This window comes from Tachyglossus aculeatus, chromosome 22 (assembly GCF_015852505.1).
Source record: "Tachyglossus aculeatus isolate mTacAcu1 chromosome 22, mTacAcu1.pri, whole genome shotgun sequence".
Lineage (NCBI taxonomy): Eukaryota > Metazoa > Chordata > Mammalia > Monotremata > Tachyglossidae > Tachyglossus > Tachyglossus aculeatus.
In genome coordinates, this window is record NC_052087.1 from 55,943,538 (window position 1) to 55,965,560 (window position 22,023).

At 50.8% G+C, this 22,023-nt stretch overlaps 1 protein-coding gene across 1 annotated transcript in view; it reads right to left on the bottom strand.

Annotated features, from left to right (window-relative positions):
- DUSP8 (dual specificity phosphatase 8) overlaps window positions 1-19,298 on the bottom strand; it is a 63,502-nt gene extending 44,204 nt beyond the window's left edge. The window contains exon 1 of the mRNA XM_038765385.1: window positions 19,220-19,298. The gene's annotated coding sequence lies outside the window, so the exon portion shown is untranslated. The remainder of the gene's footprint in view (window positions 1-19,219) is intronic.
- Between the last annotated feature and the right edge of the window lie 2,725 nt (window positions 19,299-22,023).

The window sequence follows — 22,023 nt, forward strand, 5'->3', positions numbered from 1 at the left end:
GCCCAGAGAAGTGAAGTGACTTGCCCAAGGTCACACAGCAGACATGTGACAGAGTCAGGATTAGAACCCAGGAACTTCTGAGTCCATGCTCTGTCCATTAGGCCACGCTGCTTCTCTGGTCTCCTTCTCTGGTCCCTCTTCATTCCCCATGGGGATCCTGAGTGTGGAGGGGTGGGTTTATAATAATAATAATAATAATAATGGCATTTATTAAGAGCTTACTATGTGCAAAGCACTGTTCTAAGCGCTGGGGAGGTTACACGGTGATCAGGTTGCCCCACAGGGGGCTCACAGTCTTAATCCCCATTTTCCAGATGAGGGAACTGAGGCCCAGAGAAGTGAAGTGACTTGCCCAAAGTCACGCAGCTGACAATTGGCAGAGCTGGGATTTGAACCCATGACCTCTGACTTCAAAGCCTGGGCTCTTTCCATTGAGCCATGCTGCTTCCCTTATTATACTTAGGCACTCCCCAAATTGGGGAGTGGGAAGGCCTGTTAACGAGTCACCGAGGGGATCGGGGAGGGTGGGGCGTAAAAGAGAGGGGCAGGGGTCAGCACAAAGCACACAGACAGACTGAGCCCCTTCCTTCCTCTCCCCCTCGTCCCCCTCTCCATCCCCCCCATCTTACCTCCTTCCCTTCCCCACAGCACCTGTGTATATGTATATATGTTTGTACATATTAATTACTCTATTCATTTATTTATTTATTTTACTTGTACATATCTATTCTATTTATTTTATTTTGTCGGTATGTTTGGTTTTGTTCTCTGTCTCCCCCTTGTAGACTGTGAGTCCACTGTTGGGTAGGGACTGTCTCTATATGTTGCCAATTTGTACTCCCCAAGCGCTTAGTACAGTGCTCTGCACATAGTAAGCGCTCAATAAATACAATTGATGATGATAGACAGGCAGGCGAGCAGCGTGGCTTGATGGCTAGAGCCCGGGCCTGGGAATCAGAAAGGCACGGGTTCTAATCCTAGCCCCACCACGCGTCTGCTGTGTGACCTTGGGCAAATCACCTCACTTCTCCGGGCCTCAGTTACCTCATCTGTAAAATGGGGATGAAGACTGTGAGCCCTATTGGGACATGGACTGCATCTAACCTAACTTATATCCACCCCAAGGCTTAAAACAGTGTTTGGCACACAGTAAGCGCTTAACAAGTTCCATAATCATTATTACTGTTATTATTATGAACCCCGGATTCCTGTCTTCCGAGCGCTGGCATCTCTTTTGAAGGGGGAGTTTCTGTCACTTTCATTCATTCACTCATTCAATCGTATTTATTGAGCACTTACTGTGTGCAGAGCACTGTACTAAGCGCTTGGGAAGTACAAGTTGCGCCAAGCTAGCTCTCTTCCTCCCTTCAAGGCCCTACTGAGAGCTCACCTCCTCCAGGAGGACTTCCCAGACTGAGCCCCTTCCTTCCTCTCCCCCTCGTCCCCCTCTCCATCCCCCCCATCTTACCACCTTCCCTTCCCCACAGCACCTGTATATATGTATATATGTTTGTACATATTGATTACTCTATTTATTTATCTATTTATCTTACTTGTACATATCTATTCTATTTATTTTATTTTGTTAGTATGTTTGGTTTTGTTCTCTGTCTCCCCCCTTCTAGACTGTGAGCCCACTGTTGGGTAGGGACTGTCTCTATATGTTGCCAACTTATACTTCCCAAGCGCTTAGTACAGTGCTCTGCGCACAGTAAGCGCTCAATAAATATGATTGATTGATTGATATAGAGACGGTCCCTACCCAACAACGGGCTCACAGTCTAGAAGGGGGAGACAGACAACAAAACAAAACATGTGGACGGGTGTCAAGTCATCAGAATACATAGAAATAAAGCTAGATACACATCATTAACCAAAAAAATAGAATAGCAAATACGTACAAGTAAATAAATAAATAAACTCACACATCCAAGGAGTGGTTTGACAGGAGATTGTGGGGACGGACGGACACACACACACACACACACACACACACACACACACACACACGTACGTTGGGGGCAGGGAGGGAGCGGGGCACGACAAGCCCCCTCAACGCAGACCCCTAAACTCTGGACCTATATGTTGCCAACTTGTACTTCCCAAGCGCTTAGTACAGTGCTCTGCACACAGTAAGCGCTCAATAAATACGATTGATTGATTGACCTCACCAGACCAATTGAAGCCTAATCAATCAATGGTATTTATTCATTCATTCAATCGTATTTACTGTGCGCTTACTGTGTGCAGAGCACTGGACTAAGCGCTTTGGAGAGGACAATGCAACGGAATTAGTAGTCACGTGCCCTGCCCTAGTGGAGCCTACTGCTATTATTAATTATCATTATTATTAACAATCATCACAATAATAATTGTGGTATTTGTTAAGCACTACTATGTATGAAGCACTATACTAAGCACTGGGGTAGATATAAGGTTCACTCAATTGTATTTATTAAGCGCTTACTGTGTGCAGAATTTGTACTTCCCAAGCGCTTAGTACAGTGCTCTGCACACAGTAAGCGCTCAATAAATACGACTGATGATGATGATGCAGAACACTGTACTAAGCGCTTGGGAAAGACCAATACAACAATAAACAGTGACAATCCCTGCCCACAATGATATTACAGTCAAGGCGGAGAACATAATCAGATCCCACAAGAGGCTCCCATTCTAAGTAGGGGGAAGACTACAGATTAAATTCCCATTTTGCACATGAGGAAACAGAGGCCCAGAGAAGCAAAGTGTCTCACCCAGGGTCACACAGCAGGTACGTTGAGAGAGCCAGGGCCTGGGACTCAGAGGTCCTGGGTTCTAATCCCGATCCGCCACATTCATTCATTCAATCAAATTTATTGAGCGCTTACTGTGTGCAGAGCACTGTACTAAGCGCTTGGAAAGTACAATTCAGCAACACACAGAGACAATCCCTGCCCACAGCGGGCTCACAGTCTAGAAGTGGGGAGACAGGCATCAAAACAAGTAAACAGGCACCAAGTCTGCTGTGTGACACCGGGCAAGTCATTTCTTAGTACAAGCACTTAGTACAGTGCTCTGCACAGAGTAAGCGCTCAATAAATACGACAATGAATGAATGAATTTCACTTCTCTGTGCCTCTGTTCCCTCATCTGTAAAACGGGGATTAAGACTGTGAGCCCCATGTGGGACAGGAACTGTGTCCAACCTATCTTGTATCTACCCCAGCACTTAAAATAGTCCTTGGGCTATAATAATAATAATAATAATAATGGCATTTGTTAAGCGCTTACTATGTGCGAAGCACTGTTCTAAGCACTGGGGAGGCTACAAAGTGATCAGGTTGTCCCAAGTCCGAGCTCTTTCCACCAAGGCACGCTGCTTCTCTGTATAGTAAGCACTTGACAAATACCGTAATTATCATTATTATTATTTACGTGGTGGTGCCAGGATTAGAACCCACGCTCCACGAGAAGCAGCGTGGCATGGTGGAAAGAGCCCGGGCTCGGGAGCCAGAGGTCATGGGTCCTAATCCCGGCTCTGCCACTTTCATTCATTTAATCGTATTTATTGAGCGCTTACTGTGTGCAGAGCACTGGACTAAGCGCTTGGGAAGTACAAGTCGGCAACATATAGAGACGGTCATCATCATCATCATCAATCGTATTTATTGAGCGCTTACTATGTGCGGAGCACTGCACTAAGCGCTTGGGAAGTACAAATTGGCAACATATAGAGACGGTCCCTACCCAACAGTGGGCTCACAGTCTAAAAGGGGGAGACAGAGAACGAAACTAAACATACTAACAAAATAAAATAAATAGAATAGCTATGTACAAGTAAAATAAATAAATAAATAGAGTAATAAATATGTACAAACATATATACATATATGCAGGTGCTGTGGGGAAGGGAAGGAGGTAAGCTGGGGGGGATGGAGAGCGGGACGAGGGGGAGAGGAAGGAAGGGGCTCAGTCAGGGAAGGCCTCCTGGAGGAGGTGAGCTCTCAGCAGGGCCTTGAAGGGAGGAAGAGAGCTAGCTTGGCGGATGGGCAGAGGGAGGCCATTCCAGGCCCGGTCCCTACCCAACAGTGGGCTCACGGTCTAGAAGTGGGCTCACAGTCCAGAAGACTTGTCAGCTGTATGACTTTGGGCAAGTCACTTCACTTCTCTGGACCTCACTTCCCTCATCTGTAAAATGGGGATGAAGCCTGTGAGCCCCACGTGGGACAACCTGATCACCTTGTATTCCCCCGCAGCGCTTAGAACAGTGCTTCACACATAGTATGCGCTTAACAAATGCCATTATTATTATTAGAACCCAGGCCCTCTAACTCCCAGGCCCGGGCTCGACGGGGTGAGGCTCAGACCGGTTCCTGGGGGTGGGTCTTTTTTGGGTTAATATGTTTGGTTTTGTGCTCTGTCTCCCCCTTCTAGACTGTGAGCCCACTGTTGATCATCATCATCATCATCAATCGTATTTATTGAGCGCTTACTATGTGCAGAGCACTGTACTAAGCGCTTGGGAAGTACAAATTGGCAACATATAGAGACAGTCCCTACCCAACAGTGGGCTCACAGTCTAAAAGGTGGGCTCGCAGTCTAAAAGGTCTGTCTAACAAATACCAACATTATTATTATTATTATTATTATTATGGCATTTATTAAGCACTTACTATGTGAAAAGCACTGTTCTAAGCGCTGGGGAGGTTACAAGGTGATCAGGTTGCCCCACGGGGGGGCTCCCAGTCTTCATCCCCATTTTACAGATGAGGGAACTGAGGCCCAGAGAAGTGACTTGCCCAAAGTCACACAGCTGACAACTGGCGGAGCCGGCATTTGAACCCATGACCTCCGACTCCAAAGCCCGGGCTCTTTCCACTGAGCCACGCTGCTTCTCGGTTGGGTAGGGACCGTCTCTCTATGTTGCCAACTTGGACTTCCCAAGCGCTTAGTCCAGTGCTCTGCACACAGTAAGCGCTCAATAAATACGAATGATTGATTGATTGATTGATTGGGTCTCTGTCCCCAGTTGGTGGGGAGAAGGGCTGGGCATCCCCTCCCTTCCATCCCCTTATCAAAGGACTTTGACTTTCCCTGACAGCCTTGCTCCCAAAGTCCAAGCGCTCGTGCCCCGTCCCGTGCTCGGTTTGGGGCGGGGGCGGCCCGGAGGCGGGGAGAGAGACCCCCACCCCCAGAAGTTGGCCTGAGACCCCTCCCACATCTCAGCCACCCACCGCTCTGTCAATCAATCAATCAATCGTATTTATTGAGCGCTTACTGTGTGCAGAGCACTGTACTAAGCGCTCGGGAAGTCCAAGTTGGCAACATCTAGAGACGGTCCCTACCCAACAGCGGGCTCACAGTCTAAAAGACAGTGGACTCACCCCTCCACCACCACCCCTGCCCAAGTCCTGGTTGGCAGAACGGTTAATGATCAAACCAGCGGGCGGAGATGGCGGGGAGAGGGGAGGGGGCACAATGTGAGCACTGTACTAAGCGCTTGGGAGAGTAAAAGTAGGCGTAGGAGAAGCAGCACGGCCTGGGGGCAAGAGCCCCGTTTGGGAGTCGGAGGTTGGGGGTTCAAATCCCGGCTCCGCCACTTGTCTGCTGGGTGACCTTGGACAAGTCATTTCCCTTCTCTGGGCCTCCGTTCCCTCATCTGTAAAATGGGGATTAAGACTGTGATCCCCGCGTGGGACAGGAACCGCGTCCAACCCAATTTGCTTGTATCCACTCCAGCGTTTAGTATGGTGCCTGGCACCTAATATGGGTTCGAATCCCGCCTCCCCCACATGCCTGCTGTGTGACCTCGGGCAAGTCACTTCACTTCTCTGGGCCTCAGTTCCCTCATCTGTAAAATGGGGATTAAGACTGTGAGCCCCACGTGGGACAGGGACCACGTCCAACCCGATTTGCTTGTATCCACTCCAGCGTTTAGTATGGTGCCTGGCACCTAATATGGGTTCGAATCCCGCCTCCCGCATATCTGCTGTGTGACCTTGGGCAAGTCACTTCACTTCTCTGGGCCTCAGTTCCCTCATCTGTAAAATGGGGATTAAGACTGTGAGCCCCACATGGGACAACCTTATCTCCTTGTATTCCCCCCAGCGCTTAGAACAGTACTTTGCACATAGTAATCGCTTAACAAATACCAACATTATTATTATTAATATCATCACTATCATTTTTATTATTCTCTGGGCCTCGGTTCCCTCATCTGTAAAATGGGGATTAAGACTGTGAGCCCCACGTGGGACAACCTTATCTCCTTGTTCCCCCCAGCGCTTAGAACAGTGCTTTGCACATAGTAAGCGCTTAACAAATACCAACATTATTATTATTATTAATATCATCACTATCATTTTTATTCTTCTCTGGGCCTCGGTTCCCTCATCTGTAAAATGGGGATTAAGACTGTGAGCCCCACATGGGACAACCTTATCTCCTTGTTCCCCCCAGCGCTTAGAACAGTGCTTTGCACATAGTAAGCGCTTAACAAATACCAACATTATTATTATTATTAATATCACCACTATCATTTTTATTATTCTCTGGGCCTCGGTTCCCTCATCTGTAAAATGGGGATTAAGACTGTGAGCCCCACATGGGACAACCTTATCTCCTTGTATTCCCCCCAGCGCTTACAACAGTGCTTTGCACATAGTAAGCGCTTAACAAATACCAACATTATTATTATTATTAATATCATCACTATCATTTTTATTATTCTCTGGGCCTCGGTTCCCTCATCTAAAATGGGGATTTAGAGCGTAAGTCCCTTGTGGGACAGGGACAGCGTCCAACCTGATTAACTTCTATCTCCCCCAGCGCTTAGAAGAGTGCTCGGCATATAGCACTTAACAAATACCATCCTTTGTTGTTCATTCCTTCAGTCATATTTATTGAGCACTTACTGTGGGCAGAGCACTGTACTAAGCGCTTGGGGAAATAGAATCCAACAATAAACGGTGACGATATTGTTATGGGAAGGAGGAGGCGGGGTGGGAGGGAGTTCTGCAAGGAGAAGGTCTGTCCCAAGGTTACGGCAAGATCGGAGTGGGGGTGGGTGGAGGACAGCCTGGAGGAGGAAGCAGGGGAGGGGGTCAAAATCGCACAACCCGAGAAGAGATGGGGGTCCGGGTGGCCCACGGGATACAGGGCAGTGGTGAAGCAGCCGTCAGGCCTGGGGAGTCCGTCAGTCAGTGACATTTACTGAACCCCAGCTGACAGCTAGGCAATGTAATAATAATAATAATAATAATAATGGCATTTATTAAGCGCTTACTATGTGCAAAGCACTGTTCTAAGCGCTGGGGAGGTTACAAGGTGATCAGGTTGTCCCACGTGGAGCTCACAGTCTTAATCCCCCTTTTACAGATGAGGGGACTGAGGCCCAGAGAAGTGAAGTGACTTGCCCAAAGTCACCCAGCTGACAAGGGGCGGAGCCGGGATCCGAACCCACGACCTCTTGACTCCAAAGCCCGGGCTCTTTCCGCTGAGCCACGCTGCTTCTCACGCTGTACAGTACGCTGCACTGTACTAAGCGCTTGGGAGAGTACGAGAGTCGCCAGTCACAAGTTCCCTGCCCTTGTGGAGCTTCCAGCCTTGCACATAGTAAGCGCTTAATAAATGCCATTATTATTATTATTCCAGCCCAACGGTTCAGTCAGTCAATCCTATTTACTGAGCGCTCACTGTGGGCAGAGCCCTGGACTAAGCACTTGGGAGGGGACACTAAAACAACAAAACAGACACGTTCCCTGCCCACAGTGAGCTTGCCGTCTAGAGGCGTTAAGGGGAGGAGGGCGGGGTAAAGAAAGCAGAAGATACTGAACTGGGTGGCTGGGAGGGCTTCCCAGAGGAGGTGGCCTTCAACTACAGCTTGCAGTGGAGGCAGGGAAGGGCCAGGTTAACAAGAAAAATTGTGGTATTTGTCAGGCGTTCACTTCATGCCAAGCACCGAAGCTGCGTGGCCAGGATCTGGGTTCTAATCCCTGCTCCTCCACTTGTCTGCTGTGGGACCTTGGGCAAGTCACTTCACTTCTCCGGGCCTCAGTTACCCCATCTGTAAAATGGGGGTGACGACCGTGAGGCTACGTGGGACAGGGACTATGTCCAACCCAACTGCCCTGAATAATAATAATGATGATGATGATGGCATTTATTAACCACTTACTATGTTCAAAGCACTGTTCTAAACGCTTGAATCTACCCAGCGCTTAATACAGTGCCTTTGGACATTTGCTATTCACCCAATCCCACGGCACTTACGTACGTGTCTTTAAATTATATATTAGGACATTTATTCATATTAATGCGTATTTCCGCCTGTAGACTGTAAGCTCGTTATGGACTTATTTATTCATATTAATGCGTATTTCCCCCCTAGACTGTAAACCCGTTATGAATGGGGAGTGTTTCTGCTAATTCTGTTTTTTTATGCTCTCCAGAGCGCTTAGTACAGTGCTCTGCACATACTAAGGGCTCAATAAATACAATCGATTGATTGATTGCCTGGCACATAGTAAGCACTTAAGTAACATGGGTTTGAATCCCGGCTCCGCCACATGTCTGCTGTGTGACCTTGGGCAAGTCACTTAACTTCTCTGAGCCTCAGTTACCTCATCTGTAAAATGGGGATTAAGACTGTGAGCCCCACGTGGGACAACCTGATCACTTTGTACCCACCCCCAGCGTTTAGAACAGTGCTTTGCGCTTAATGAATGCCAACATTATTATTATTATTATTATTAACGTGTGCTAAGCTCTGAGACAGCTACGATACAATTAGATTAATAGTATTAATAATAATGATGGTATTTGTTAAGGGCTTACTATTTGCCAAGCACTGTTCTAAGCGCTGGGACAGATCCAAGGTCTTCGGGTTGTCCCACGTGGGGCTCACAGTCTTCATCCCCATTTTACGGATGAGGCAACTGAGGCCCAGAGAAGTGAAGTGACTTGCCCACAGTCACACAGCTGACAAGTGGGGGGGGTCGGGATTAGAACCCACGACCTCCGACTCCCAAACCCGGGCTCTCCCTGTCTCTCCTGGGGCTCACGGTATAAGACGGAGAATAAACGTCTTAACCCCATTTTTACAGATGAGGACGCCGAGGTGCAGAGGCAGTGAAGTGACTTGGTCAAGGTCACTCAGCAGGCGAGCGGCGGAGCCGGAATTAGAACTTAAGTCACCTGATTTCCAGGTCTAAATCATGCTGCTTCCTTAAGGTGGGAAGAATTTAAGTGGAATGATGGAGAGGGATTCCTGAATCCAGAAGTAATAGTAGTAGTAGTAGTTTCAGCTTTAAAGCCCTGAATCCCCTGCCCCCTCCTACCTCACCTCGCTGCTCTCCTAATAATAATTATGATGGCATTTATTAAGCGCTTACTATGTGCAAAGCACTGCTCTAAGAGCTGGGGGGGATACAAGGTGATCAGGTTGTCCCACATGGGGCTCCCAGTCTTAATCCCCATTTTACAGATGAGGGGAACTGAGGCCCAAAGTCACACAGCTGACAACTGGCGGAGCCGGGATTTGAACCCATGACTTCTGACTCCAAAGCCCGGGCTCTTTCCACTGAGCCACGCTGCTTCTGCTTCATAGCCTTACTGAAGGCCCACCTCCTCCAAGAAGCCTTCCCTGACTAAACCCATCTTTCCTCTTCTCCCACTCCCTTCTGTGTCGCCCTGATTCGCTCCCTTTATTTTTCCCCTTCCAGCTCCACACCATTTATGTCCACGTCTGTCATTTATTTCTATTCATGTCTGTCTCCCCCTCTAGAGTGTAAGCTCGTTGTGGGCAGGGAATGTGTCTGTTATATTGGACTCTCCCAATCACTGGAGTCAGAGATCGTGGGTTCAAATCCCAGCTCTGCCAATTGTCAGCTGTGTGACTTTGGGCAAGTCACTTGACTTCTCTGTGCCTCAGTTACCTCATCTGTAAAACGGGGATGAAGACTGTGAGCCCCCTGAGGGACAACCTGATCAACTTGTAACCTCCCCAGAGCTTAGAACAGTGCTTTGCACATAGTAAGCGCTTAATAAATGCCATTATTATTATTATTATAGTGCTCTGTACACAGTCTGCACTCAAAAAATACGATTCAATGACCTGAATTGAATAGTAATGGTATTTACTGAAAGCCATGCCGGGTAACACACTAACTGGAAAGAGATTCCTAGGAAATCCTTGACCTCAGGGAGATAATGATAATAATAATAATGACATTTATTAAGCACTTACTATGTGCAAAGCACTGTTCTAAGCACTGGGGAGGTTACAAGGTGATCATGTTGTCCCACAGGGAGCTCACAGTCATAATCCCCATTTTACAGATGAGGGAACTGAGGCTCAGAGAAGTGAGGTGACTTGCCCAAAGTCACACAGCTGACAAGCGGAGGAGCCGGGATTTGAACCCATGACCTCTGACTCCAAAGCCCGGGCTCTTTCCACTGAGCCACGCTGCTTCTCAATTATGGCATTATTAGCACTTACTATGTGCCCAGCACTGTTCTAAGCACCAGGGTAATAATAATAATTATGGTATTTGTTAATCGCTTACTATGTGCTAGGCACTGTACTAAGCCTTGGGGTAGATACATGCTAATTCATTCAATCGTATTTACTGAGCGTTTACTGTGTGCAGAGCACTGTGCTAAGTGCTTGGGAAGTACAAGTCGGCAACATATAGAGACGGTCCCTACCCAACAATGGGCTCACAGTCTAGCGGGGGGAGACGGACAACAAAACAAAACATGTAGACGGGGGTCAAAATCGTCAGAACAAACAGAACGATAGCTCTGTGAGCATCTTTGACAAAATAAATAGAATAGTAAATACGTACCAGTAAAACAGAGTAATAAATCTGTACTTCCCAAGCGCTTAGTACAGTGCTCTGCACACAGTAAGCGCTCAATAAATACGATTGATGATGATGATGATGATGATAAATCTGTAATCAGGTTGGACACAGTCCCTGTCTCACACGGGACTCACAGTCTATTAAAAGGGTGTAGGATTTAATCCCCGTTTTCGGATGAGGAAACTGAGGCAGAGGGCTGCAAAGCAGCTTGCCCAAGGCTACGCAGCAGACAAGCGGCAAAGCCGTAATTAGAACTCAGTTCTTCTCACTCCCAGGCCTGTGCTCTAACCATAGGCCACACTGCTGCTTCTCCCCCTTCCCACCACTTCCTCCTACTCAGACCACGTGGACAGGAATGGTGTCTGACCTGATTATCTTGTATCCACCCCGGAGCTTAGCACAGTGCTTGTAAGAGCTTAACTAACAAACCCTCTAGACTGTAAATTCGCTATGAGCTAATTCTGTTGGACTGTACTCTCCCAAGCGCTCAGTACAGTGCTTTGCACACGGTAGGCACTCAATAAACACCATGGGCTGATTGAGGCCTTCCCGGATTTGTCCTCCTGAATTCCCAAAGCCTGGCATTCCCTCTTCTGACATCAGCTGGGTGGCTTGGCATTCTTGGGTCTCTTCTGCCAGTCACCTGGATTTATCAGAACACCCATGGGCTGCGGGATGCTGTGCTGAGCGCCTAAAAATGACGACTGTGGTATTTATTTATTTATTTTACTTGTACATTTCTATCCTATTTTATTTTGTTGGTATGTTTGGTTCTGTTCTCTGTCTCCCCCTTTTAGACTGTGAGCCCACTGTTGGGTAGGGACTGTCTCTATGTGTTGCCAATTTGTACTTCCCAAGCGCTTAGTACAGTGCTCTGCACATAGTAAGCGCTCAATAAATACGATTGATTGATTGATTTGTTATGCGCTTACTATGTGCCAGGCACTGTCCTGAGTGCCGGGGTGGATACAAACAAATCGGATTGGACACAGTCCCTGTCCCACGTGGGGTTCACAGTCTCACTCCCCGTTTGACGGATGAGGGAACTGAGGCGCAGAGAAGTGAAGCGACTTGCCCAAGGTCACACAGCAGGATGAAGGTTCGGCTCAGTGGAAACAGCCTGGGCTCGGGAGTCAGAGGTCATGGGTTCAAATTCCGGCTCCGCCAACTGTGCGACTCTGGGCAAGTCACTTTACTTCCCTGGGCCTCGGTTACCTCACCTGTAAAATGGGGATGAAGACTGGGAGTGCCCCGTGGGACAACCTGATCACCTTGTAACCTCCCCAGCGCTTAGAACAGGGCTTTGCACTTAGTTAGCGCTCAATAAATGCCATCATTATTATTATTGAGAGCTTACAACGAATGTCAAAGACCCTTGCCCTCAAGGAAATTGCCTTTTAAAGGGGAAGCCAGGATGCCATAAGCACCGTGCGCCCACTGGGAAGAAGATAGGAAGATGGGAAGGTGGTACATTGGATGGGAATCCAATGTACCAGTGGATACATCTCGGGCTTGGGAGTCAGAAGGACCTGGGTTCCAATCCCGGCTCTGCCACTTTTCTGCTCTGTGACCTTGGACAAGTCGCTTCACTTCTCTGGGCCTCTGCTACCTCAGCTGTAAAATGGGGATTAGACCCCTGCTTAGACTGTCAGCCCCATGCGGGACAGGGACTGTACCCCACCTGATTAACTTGTATGTACCCCAGCGCTCATTACAGTGCTTGATAACATAGTAAGCGCTTAAATGCCAATAACACAAAAACAAACAAAATACAATTGCGGGCAGCGAATGTGTCACTGGATTCTCCCAAGCGCTAAGTACAGTGCTCTGCACACAGTGAGCGCTCAATAAATACGGCTGAATGAAACAGGCCAGTACCTCCCCAGAGCCAAGAGCAGAAACCAGAGAGGGTGCCCGTTTTGGTTGTCTGAGTGAACCCCTCTAGACTGGAAACTCGTTGTGGGCACGGAGGGGGTCTTGTTGCGTCGGACTCTCCCAGGCGCTTAGTCCACTGCCCTGCCCACAGGAAGCGCTCAATAAATACAATTGACTGGCTTTATCCAGAGTGCTCTGCACACAGTAAGTGGGACAACTTGGGACAACCGTATATCCACCCCAGCGCTTAGAACAGTGCCCGGCACATAGTAAGCGCTTAACCAATACCATAATAATAAGTGCTCAATAAGTTCAATGGACTGACTGGCTTAGTCAAGCGCTCTGCACAGAGTAGGCGCTCGGTAGATACCACTGAGCGATCCCGGCTCCCGTCAGCTTTCTGAGGGCAGGGGTCGTGTCCCCCCAGAGACAGTGCTCCCTCTGTGCCACCCACAACGCAGAGACTAAGCGCTTAGTACAGTGCTCTGCACACAGTAAGCGCTCAATAAATACGATTGATGATGACCCCAGCCAGCAGAAGGAGACCAAGGCGCAGCGAAACCATTCATTCATTCCATCATATTTATTGAGCACTTACCGTGCGCAGAGCACTGTCCTAAACGCTTAGAGAAGGAGCGTAGCTCAGTGGAAAGAGCCCGGGCTTTGGAGTCAGAGGTCATGGGTTCAAATCCCGGCTCCACCAACTGTCCGCTGTGTGACTTTGGGCAAGTCACTTCACTTCTCTGTGCCTCAGCTACCTCATCTGTAAAATCAATCGCATTTATTGAGCGCTTACTGTGTGCAGAGCACTGTACTAAGCGCTTGGGAAGTACAAGTTGGCAACATAGAGAGACAGTCCCTACCCAACAGTGGGCTCACAGTCTAAAAGTGCAAAATGGGGATGAAGACTGTGAGCCCCCCGTGGGACAGCCTGATCGCCTTGTAACCTCCCCAGCGCTTAGAACAGTGCTTTACACATAGTAAGTGCTTAATAAATGTCATTATTATTATTATCAATAAAGAGACACCTTCCCTGCCCACAACGAGCTTCCAGTCTAGAGGAAGCGGGGATGGAGCCAACCCCTCCAGCCCACCCACCCACCCACCCATCACCGGTTGGGTCTCAATCCATCCGTCCCCCTCCCCGCCCCTGCGGGACACTCGCAGTGGCTGTTCGGGGCCCAGCCGGTCCAGCCTGGGGAATCCACAAATCTCAGGGATGGAATGGCCACCCCAGTCCAAGCCAAGGGATATTGCAGCAAGAGGGATTCTGGTCAGGGAAGAATTCCCTTAAAGGGACAGGGATGGCTGCAGAAGATCACTAAGAGCCTGCTCAAAGCGCTCCCGGGTCACTCCAAGGTGGAAGGGACATCAGGCCAGTTGTAGGGGCTGTGTATTGGGTGTCCGCCCTGACTCCCTTCCCATCCCACCCCCCTGATTTTCTCCCCTTTCCATCCCTGCCTCTCTCCCAGTGATCCAGCATGGACCGTCCCACGCCCCCTGACTCTTCTCCCCTCTCCATCCCTGACCATCCCCAGTGACCCAAGTTAGGCCTCATTGAAATATTCAGCTAAATCCTACAAGGCAATGGAGCGGCTCCTTTGCCGAAATTGGGGAGAAAGGAGATGAGGCGTCTGGTAGAGATGGAGGAGAGGGCTTTGGGCCTCGCCTAGAATAGCGCTTGGCACATAATAAGCGCTTAAATACCGTCATTATTCTCATGGAGGGAGACTGAGGGGTGGTGGGCTGTCCGCTGGAATGGGGAGGGTCTACAGTGTAACAAGACAATCCTTCTCCCACCGCCCCCCACGGCGTTATAAATTGCATTATCCTGCCCACTCTCATTCATTCATTCATTCAATCGGATTTATTGAGCGCTTCCTGTGCGCAGGGCACTGTACTCAGCGTTTGGGAGAGTAGGCTATAACAATAAACAGACACGTTCCCTGCCCACAATGAGCTTACCGTCTAGAGGGGGAGACAGGCATTAATACTTATAAATAAATGACCGATATGGACATAAGCGGTGTGGGGCTGGGGGGGGGCGGTGAGGAAAGGGAGCGAGTCGGGGCGATGCAGAAGGGAATGGGAGAACAGGAAAGAAGGGAGTGGGAGAAGAGGAAAGGAAGGGCTTAATCTGGGAAGCGCCGAGCCCACCCCCAAACAACCTTCACCTCATCTTCCTTCTGCCTGATGGGGAGGTGGGCAGGGTGGGGGTGGGAAAAGGGGGTGGACGCCTGTCACTCAGAGAGGGTTGGAACCTGTCTTATATCACACAGCAAACATGGGGGCAAAATCTGGGGCTTGCTCTTCCCTGGATATATGTGTGTATATATATATATATATATATATACATATATATATATGTGTGTGTGTGTGTGTGTGTGTGTGTGTGTGTGTGTGTGTGTGTGTGTGTGTGTGTATGGATATGTGTATATATGTGTATGGATATGTGTATATATATATGTGTGTATATATGTATATATACATATCCATATATACACACATATGGATATGTGTATGGATATATATATATACATGTATGTGTGTGCATTCATTCCATCACATTTATTGAGCGCTTATTGTGTGCAGAGCATCGTACTAAGCGCTTGGGAGAGTATTGACACCTGTCTATTTGTTTGGTCTTTTTCTGTCTGTCTCCCCCCTCTAGATGGTGAGCCCGTTGTTGGGTAGGGACCATCTCTATCTTTTGCCGATTTGTACTTCCCAAGTGCTTAGTACAGTGTTCGGCACACAGGAAGCGCTCAATAAATACAACTGAATGAATGAATGAATGAATGAATGAGAGGACAATACAACAATAAACAGACACATTCGCTGCCCATAATGAGCTGGGAGTCTGGAGCCGGGGAGACGGACATTAATATAAATGAAATGTGTGTATATGTTTGTATTCATTCATTCAATGGTATTTATTGAGCGCTTACTGTGTGCAGAGCACTGCACTAAGCGCTTGGAAGAGGACAATACAACAATAAACAGACACATCCGCTGCCCACAAGGAGCTGACAGTGAGGCCGGGGGGCTTGAGGGGGGATGAAGGGGGAGGGGGGGGGGCGATAGAAATTAATATAAATAAAATGTGTGTTTGTGTCGGGCCCCCTACAATCACAGAAGCAGTCCGCACAGCATCTTGGGGTCTCTCCTCCCTTCTGAGAACAGTAAGAGGTGTGTTGTATGTGTATGTTTGTTTGCGTGTTTCTGTCCCCCACAATCACAGATGGAGCCTCATTCCTTCATTCGTATTTATTGAGCGTGTACCGTGTGCAGAGCACCGGACTAAGCGCTTGGGAGAGGACAAAAGAACAATAAACAGACACATTCCCTGCCCTCAATGAGCTTAGAGTCTAGAGATAGTATCTTGTGTTCTGTGGACCTCAAATTTAGTTTAGTGTCTGGCTCTGCCATGAGACTGTCACCTCCTGGAAGGCAGAGACTGTATCTATTAGCTCCACTGTCCGCTCCTGAGAGTTCAGCACAGTGCTCTGCACAGAGTAGACAGGAAGGGCAGGGGTCATATCTTAAAAAAAAAAAAACAAAGAAAAACAAACCTCTACTGTCCTCTCCCAAGCGCTCGGTAGACAGTAAGCTCCTTGAAGGCAGGGTTCATGGCTTCTAACTCTATTGCTCCCAAGCGCTCAGTACAGTGCCCTACACCCAGTAGAATGTAAGCTACTCAAGGGCAGGGATCATGTTCACTAACTCTTGTCCTCTCCCCAAGCGCTCAGCACAGTGCTCTGCACACGATCAGTACTCTATAGAGCAGCAGCGTGGCTCAGTGGAAAGAGCCTGGACTTTGGAGTCAGAGGTCATGGGTTCAAATCCCAGCTCCGCCACTTGTCAGCTGTGTGACTTTGGGCAAGTCACTTCATTTCTCTGGGCCTCAGTTCCCTCATCTGTAAAATGGGGATGAAGACTGTGAGCCCCCCATGGGGCAACCAGATCACCTTGTAACCTCCCCAGCGCTTAGAACAGCGCTTTGCACATGGTAAGCACTTAATGTCATTTTTATTATTATTATAGATACAGCTGATTGATGTATCTCCCCCGGTGCTTCGAACAGTGCTTGGCACATAGTAAGTGCTTAACAAATACCATCATCATCATCATTAATGGGTTAGGGATCAGTGGCGGGGGTCCCTGGATCCAGCAAAGGTGGGGGGGGGGGGGATTTAACTCTTCCACTAATGCCAACTTTTCATGTCCTCTGCCCCCCTCAGAACCCCAAAAAGATCCACCTGAGGTCACCCACCTCCCCCATCACCCCCAATTTCAACAATGGGTAATCTGAGTCCCGCAGAGGTGTGTGTGTGTGTGTGTGTGTGTTTGAGAGAGGGGGTGCAGTGTATGCTGGCTGGCCTCTCCCCACCCCCCATCTCTGCAACACTTCACCCCCATCCGTGTCCACTAAGTGACAGACCCCCCCCGTCCCCCCATATTCTGATTTCAACCCCAGAAGGGGAGAGAATGGGGAGAGGTCCAAAGGGATGAGATGGGGGGTGTGTGTGTGTTTTGGGGGTGATGGGGGGTGGGAAGGGAAGGGAAAGCAGGGGAGGCGGGGGGTCTTTCCTCTCGCTTTGTTTTCTCTTCTGATCCGGAGTCCGCTACCTTGGCGCCCCAATCTCCGGCTTCACTAGGGCCCCCCAACCCCTGCCCTCCCGGCCAGTCTGGGGGTCCAGAGGGCAGCCCCCCAGGGACCCAGGAGCTCTCCGCCCGTGGGTCATACCCAGGGGAGGACAGACGGGTGGACGGACGGGTGGGCTGGGGGGGAGACGGGACCGGGCAGTGGGCCCCAAAATCTCCAGTCAAGGAGACTCGGAAGGTGATGAGCCAAAAAATGGCCTCTTCTCTGCACCCCCTCCTTCCTCCCTTTCCCCGTCCCCAGCTCCCCCGCAACCCTCTGCCGCAGAAACAGGGATGAGGAGTCTTGGGGTGGGGGGAGGGGCCCGGGGGGATGGGGGAGACGACCCATGGTGGAGGGGATGAGGATGGAGAGAGGGAGGGGAGAGGATGGTCCATGGTTGTGGGGGGGGGATGAGGTGGGAGGAGGGGGTGGTAGAGGAGGGCCACTCTACACTGTCACCTTGTCGTGGGCAGGGAATGTGCCTTTTTATTGTTGCATTGTCCCCTCTCCAGCGCTCAGTACAGTGCCTGGCACATAGTAAGCGTTTAACAAATACCATCATCATGATTACAGTGCTTTGCACGCAGTAAGAGCTCAATAAACACCACTGAATGAACGAATCCATGGAGGGGGATGAGGAGGGAGGAGGGGGAAACGGTCCATGGGGCAGAGGATGGGGGCCGGGGGGGGGGGGGGAGAATGGGTGCCTTGCCCCCAGACCCATAGCGGCTGCGGGGCCGGGGGAGATGAAGAGGGGTCGTTGGGTATGGGGGGGGGATTTGGGGGAGGGGAGGAGGGGAGATGAAGAAGGGGTCACTGGTGGACGGGAGGAGATGGGGGAGGTGAGGAGGGGAGATAGGAGAGATGAAGAGGGGGTCCTTGGTTGAGGGGGGATGGAGGTAAGGAGAGGGTCCTTGGGTGGGGGGAGAGATGAAGAGGGGATCCTTGGGTGAGGGGGGAGATGAAGAAGGGGTCACTGGTGGAGGGGAGGAGATGGGGGAGGTGAGGAGGGGAGATAGGAGAGATGAAGAGGGGGTCTTTGGTGGGGGGGGGATGGAGATGAGGAGAGGGTCCTTGGGTTGGGGGGGGAGATGAAGAGGGGGTTCTTGGGTGGGGGCGATGGGGGAGATGAAGAGGGGGGCGTTGGGTGGGGGGGAAGATGAGGGGGAGGTGAGGAGGGGGGCCTTGATGGAGGAGGGGTGGGGGAGGTGAGGAGGGAGGTCCTTGGGTGTGGGGGAGATGGGGAAGGTGAGGAGGGGGGCCTTGGGTGGGGGGGGAATGAGGGGGCGATGTAGAGGGGGGTCCTTGGGTGGGGGGGGGAGATAGGAGAGATGAAGGGGGGGGGTCCTTGGGGGGGGGGAGATAGGAGAGATGAAGGGGGGGTCCTTGGGGGGGGGAGATGGGGGGAAGATGCGGAGGGGGTCCTTGGTGGAGAAGGGGTGAGAGAGGTGAGGAGCGGGGGACTTGGGTGGAGGGGAGATGGAGGAGGTGAGGAGGGGGGCCTTGGGTGGGGGGGAACGGGGGGAGATCAAGAGGGGGTCCTCGGGTGGGGGGGAGGTAGGAGAGATGAAGGGGGGGTCCTTGGGGGGAAGATGAGGGGGGGGGGTCCTTGGTGGAGGAGGGGTCAGAGAGAGAGGTGAGGAGCGGGGGACTTGGGTGGAGGGGAGATGGGGGAGGTGAGGAGGGGGGCCTGGGGGGAGGGGGGCCCAGAGAGGCGGTTAACCCCTTCCCGGCCTCGAGGGATGCCGACAGCGGGTGATGCCCCGCCCCCCTCCCCCCCGGCCCGGGTAGGGGGGGGGGGGTGTCGGGGTGTCAGAGCCCCCCCCCCCCACCTTCCGGCCCCGGGGCTCACCTGGCGTCGGGGGTCGGCCGTCGGAGGTGCGGGCCGGGGGGACCCGACCCCCGACCCCGCCGCGCGGCACCACCCGGACGCATCCCCCGAACCGGGCCGAACCGGGCCGAGCCGAACCGAACCGGGCCGAACCGAGCCGGTCCGCGCCCGCCCCCCGAGCCAAGCGCTGAGAGCCGCACGCCGAGCCCGGCCGGCCGGGAGCGGGGGGGGGGGCCGGGGGAGGGAGGAGGATGAGGTCATGCCGGGCGAAAAAAGGCCCTGACGTCACCCGCAGCCAATCGGCGCGCGCCGCTCCGGGACCGGTGACGTCAGCCCGGGAGCCCGACGCTCCGGCCGCCGGGGGGCGCCCCAGCCGGGGGCCGCCGAGGGACCCGGGGGGGTGTCCGTGTCCCCGTCCCCGTCCCCGTCCCCGACGGCGGCGGTCCCCGGGGGCGGGCGGTCAGCGGCGGTCGCAGGCCCCCTCTCCTCTCCTCTCCTCTCCTCTCCTCTCCTCTCCTCTCCATCAATCGTATTTATTGAGCGCTTACTGTGTGCAGAGCACTGGACTAAGCGCTTGGGAACATATAGAGACAGTCCCTACCCAACAGGGGGCTCACAGTCTGGAAGGGGGAGACAGAGAACAAAACAAAACATATTAACAAAATAAAATAAATAGAATAAATCTGTACAAGTAAAATAAATAGAGTAATAAATACGTGCAAACATATATACAGGATGGTCATGGATTCTAATTTTGGCTCTGCCACTTGTCTGCTGTGTGACTTTGGGCAGGTCTCTTCACTTCTCTGTGCCTCAGTTACCTCAACTGTCAAATGGGGATTGAGACTGTGAGCCCTACACGAGACAGGGGCCCTGTCCAACCGGATTTGCTTGTACCCACCCCGGCGCTTAGTACGGTACAGTAAGCACTTAACGAATACCGCAATTACGATTATTATTGTCTGCTCTGTGACCTTGGGGAGGTCACTTCACTTCTCTGTGCCTCAGTTCCCTCATCTATAAAACAGGGAATGAAACCGTGAGCCTCACGTGGGACAGGGACTGTGTCCAACCTGATTTTCTTGTATCCATCCCGGCGCTTAGTATAGCGCCCGGCACGTAGTAAGCGCTTAACAAAAAATAATAATAATAATAATGGCATTTAATTAAGCGCTTACTATGTGCAAAGCACTGTTCTAAGCGCTGGGGAGGTTACAAGGTGATCGGGTTGTCCCACGGGGGGGCTCACAGTCTTCATCCCCATTTTCCAGATGAGGTCACTGAGGCCCAGAGAATAATAATAATAATAATAATAATAATAATAATAATAATAATGGCATTTATTAAGCGCTTTCTATGTGCAAAGCACTGTTCTAAGCGCTGGGGGGTTACAAGGTGATCAGGTTGTCCCACGGGGGACTCACAGTCAACCCCCATTTTACAGATGAGGGAACTGAGGCCCAGAGAAGTTAAGTGACTTGCCCAAGGTCACACAGCTGACAATTGGCAGAGCTGGGATTTGAACCCACGACCACTGACTCCAAAGCCCGTGCTCTTTCCACTGAGCCACGCTGCTTCTCAGAGAAGTGCAGTGACTTGCCCAAAGTCACCCAGCTGACAATTGGCAGAGCCAGGGTTTGAACCCATGACTTCTGACTCCAAAGCCTGTGCTCTTTCCACTGAGGCCCGCGGCTACCACATTTATTATTAATTTATTATGATTATGGAGTGCACAAAGACAGGGGAGCTTGGCCCGGGGTGGGGGGCACGGATGGGGAGGGGGCTGGTTCCTGTTAAGGGGAGTAGGAGCACTGAGCACGAAGTGGGAGCACTGAGGAGCATGAAGTGGGAGCACTGAGCCTGGAGCGGCAACCAGTGAGACCCAATGGAAAGACCTTGGGCCTGAAAGTAAAAAGGACCCTGGCTCTAATCCCATCTCCATCATTTGTCTGCCGTGTGACCTTGGACAAGTCACTTCCCTCATCTGGACCTCGGTTCTCTCATCTCTAAAATGAGGATTCATTACCTGTTCTCCCTCCCCCATAGACCCTCGTGAGACTCAAGGGAGAGATAGCGCGGCCTAACAGAGAGAGTCTGGGCCTAGAAGTCCAAAGGACCCGGGTTCTAATCCCGGCTTGGCCACTCGTCTGCTATGTGACCTGAGACAAGTGACCTCACTTCTCTGGGCCTCAGTTCCCTCAGCTGTAAAATGAAAATTCATTCCCCGTTCTCTTTCCTATTTAGCCGGCGAGCCCTGTGAGGGCCAGGGACTGTATCCGACCTGATGACCTTATATTCATTCATCCATTCAATCATATTTATTGAGCGCTTACTGTGTGCAGAGCACTGTACGAAGCGCTTGGGAAGTCCAAGTTGGCAACATACAGAGACGGTCCCTGCCCAACAGCGGGCTCACAGTCTAGAAGGGGGAGACGGAGAACAAAACAAAACATATTAACAAAATAAAATAAGTAGAATAAATATGTACAAGTAAAACAGAGTAATAAATACATACAAACATATATACAGGTGCTGTGTCTACCCCAGCGCTTAGTACAGCGTTTGACACATAGTCTGCGTCCAACAAATGCCACAGTTCATTATTATTCCTATTATTATGGGCGGGGAGCACTAGGTGTTTGAGAGGAAGGCCAGTCCGGGGCCGGGAGGAAGGAGGCTGTTTGGGTAACGCCGCAAGACGTGCCACTGCAAGACGGTCAAGCTTTCTGGACGTCATCATCATCATCATCATCATCAATCGTACTTATTGAGCATTTACTATGTGCAGAGCACTGTACTAAGCGCTTGGGAAGTACAAACTGGCA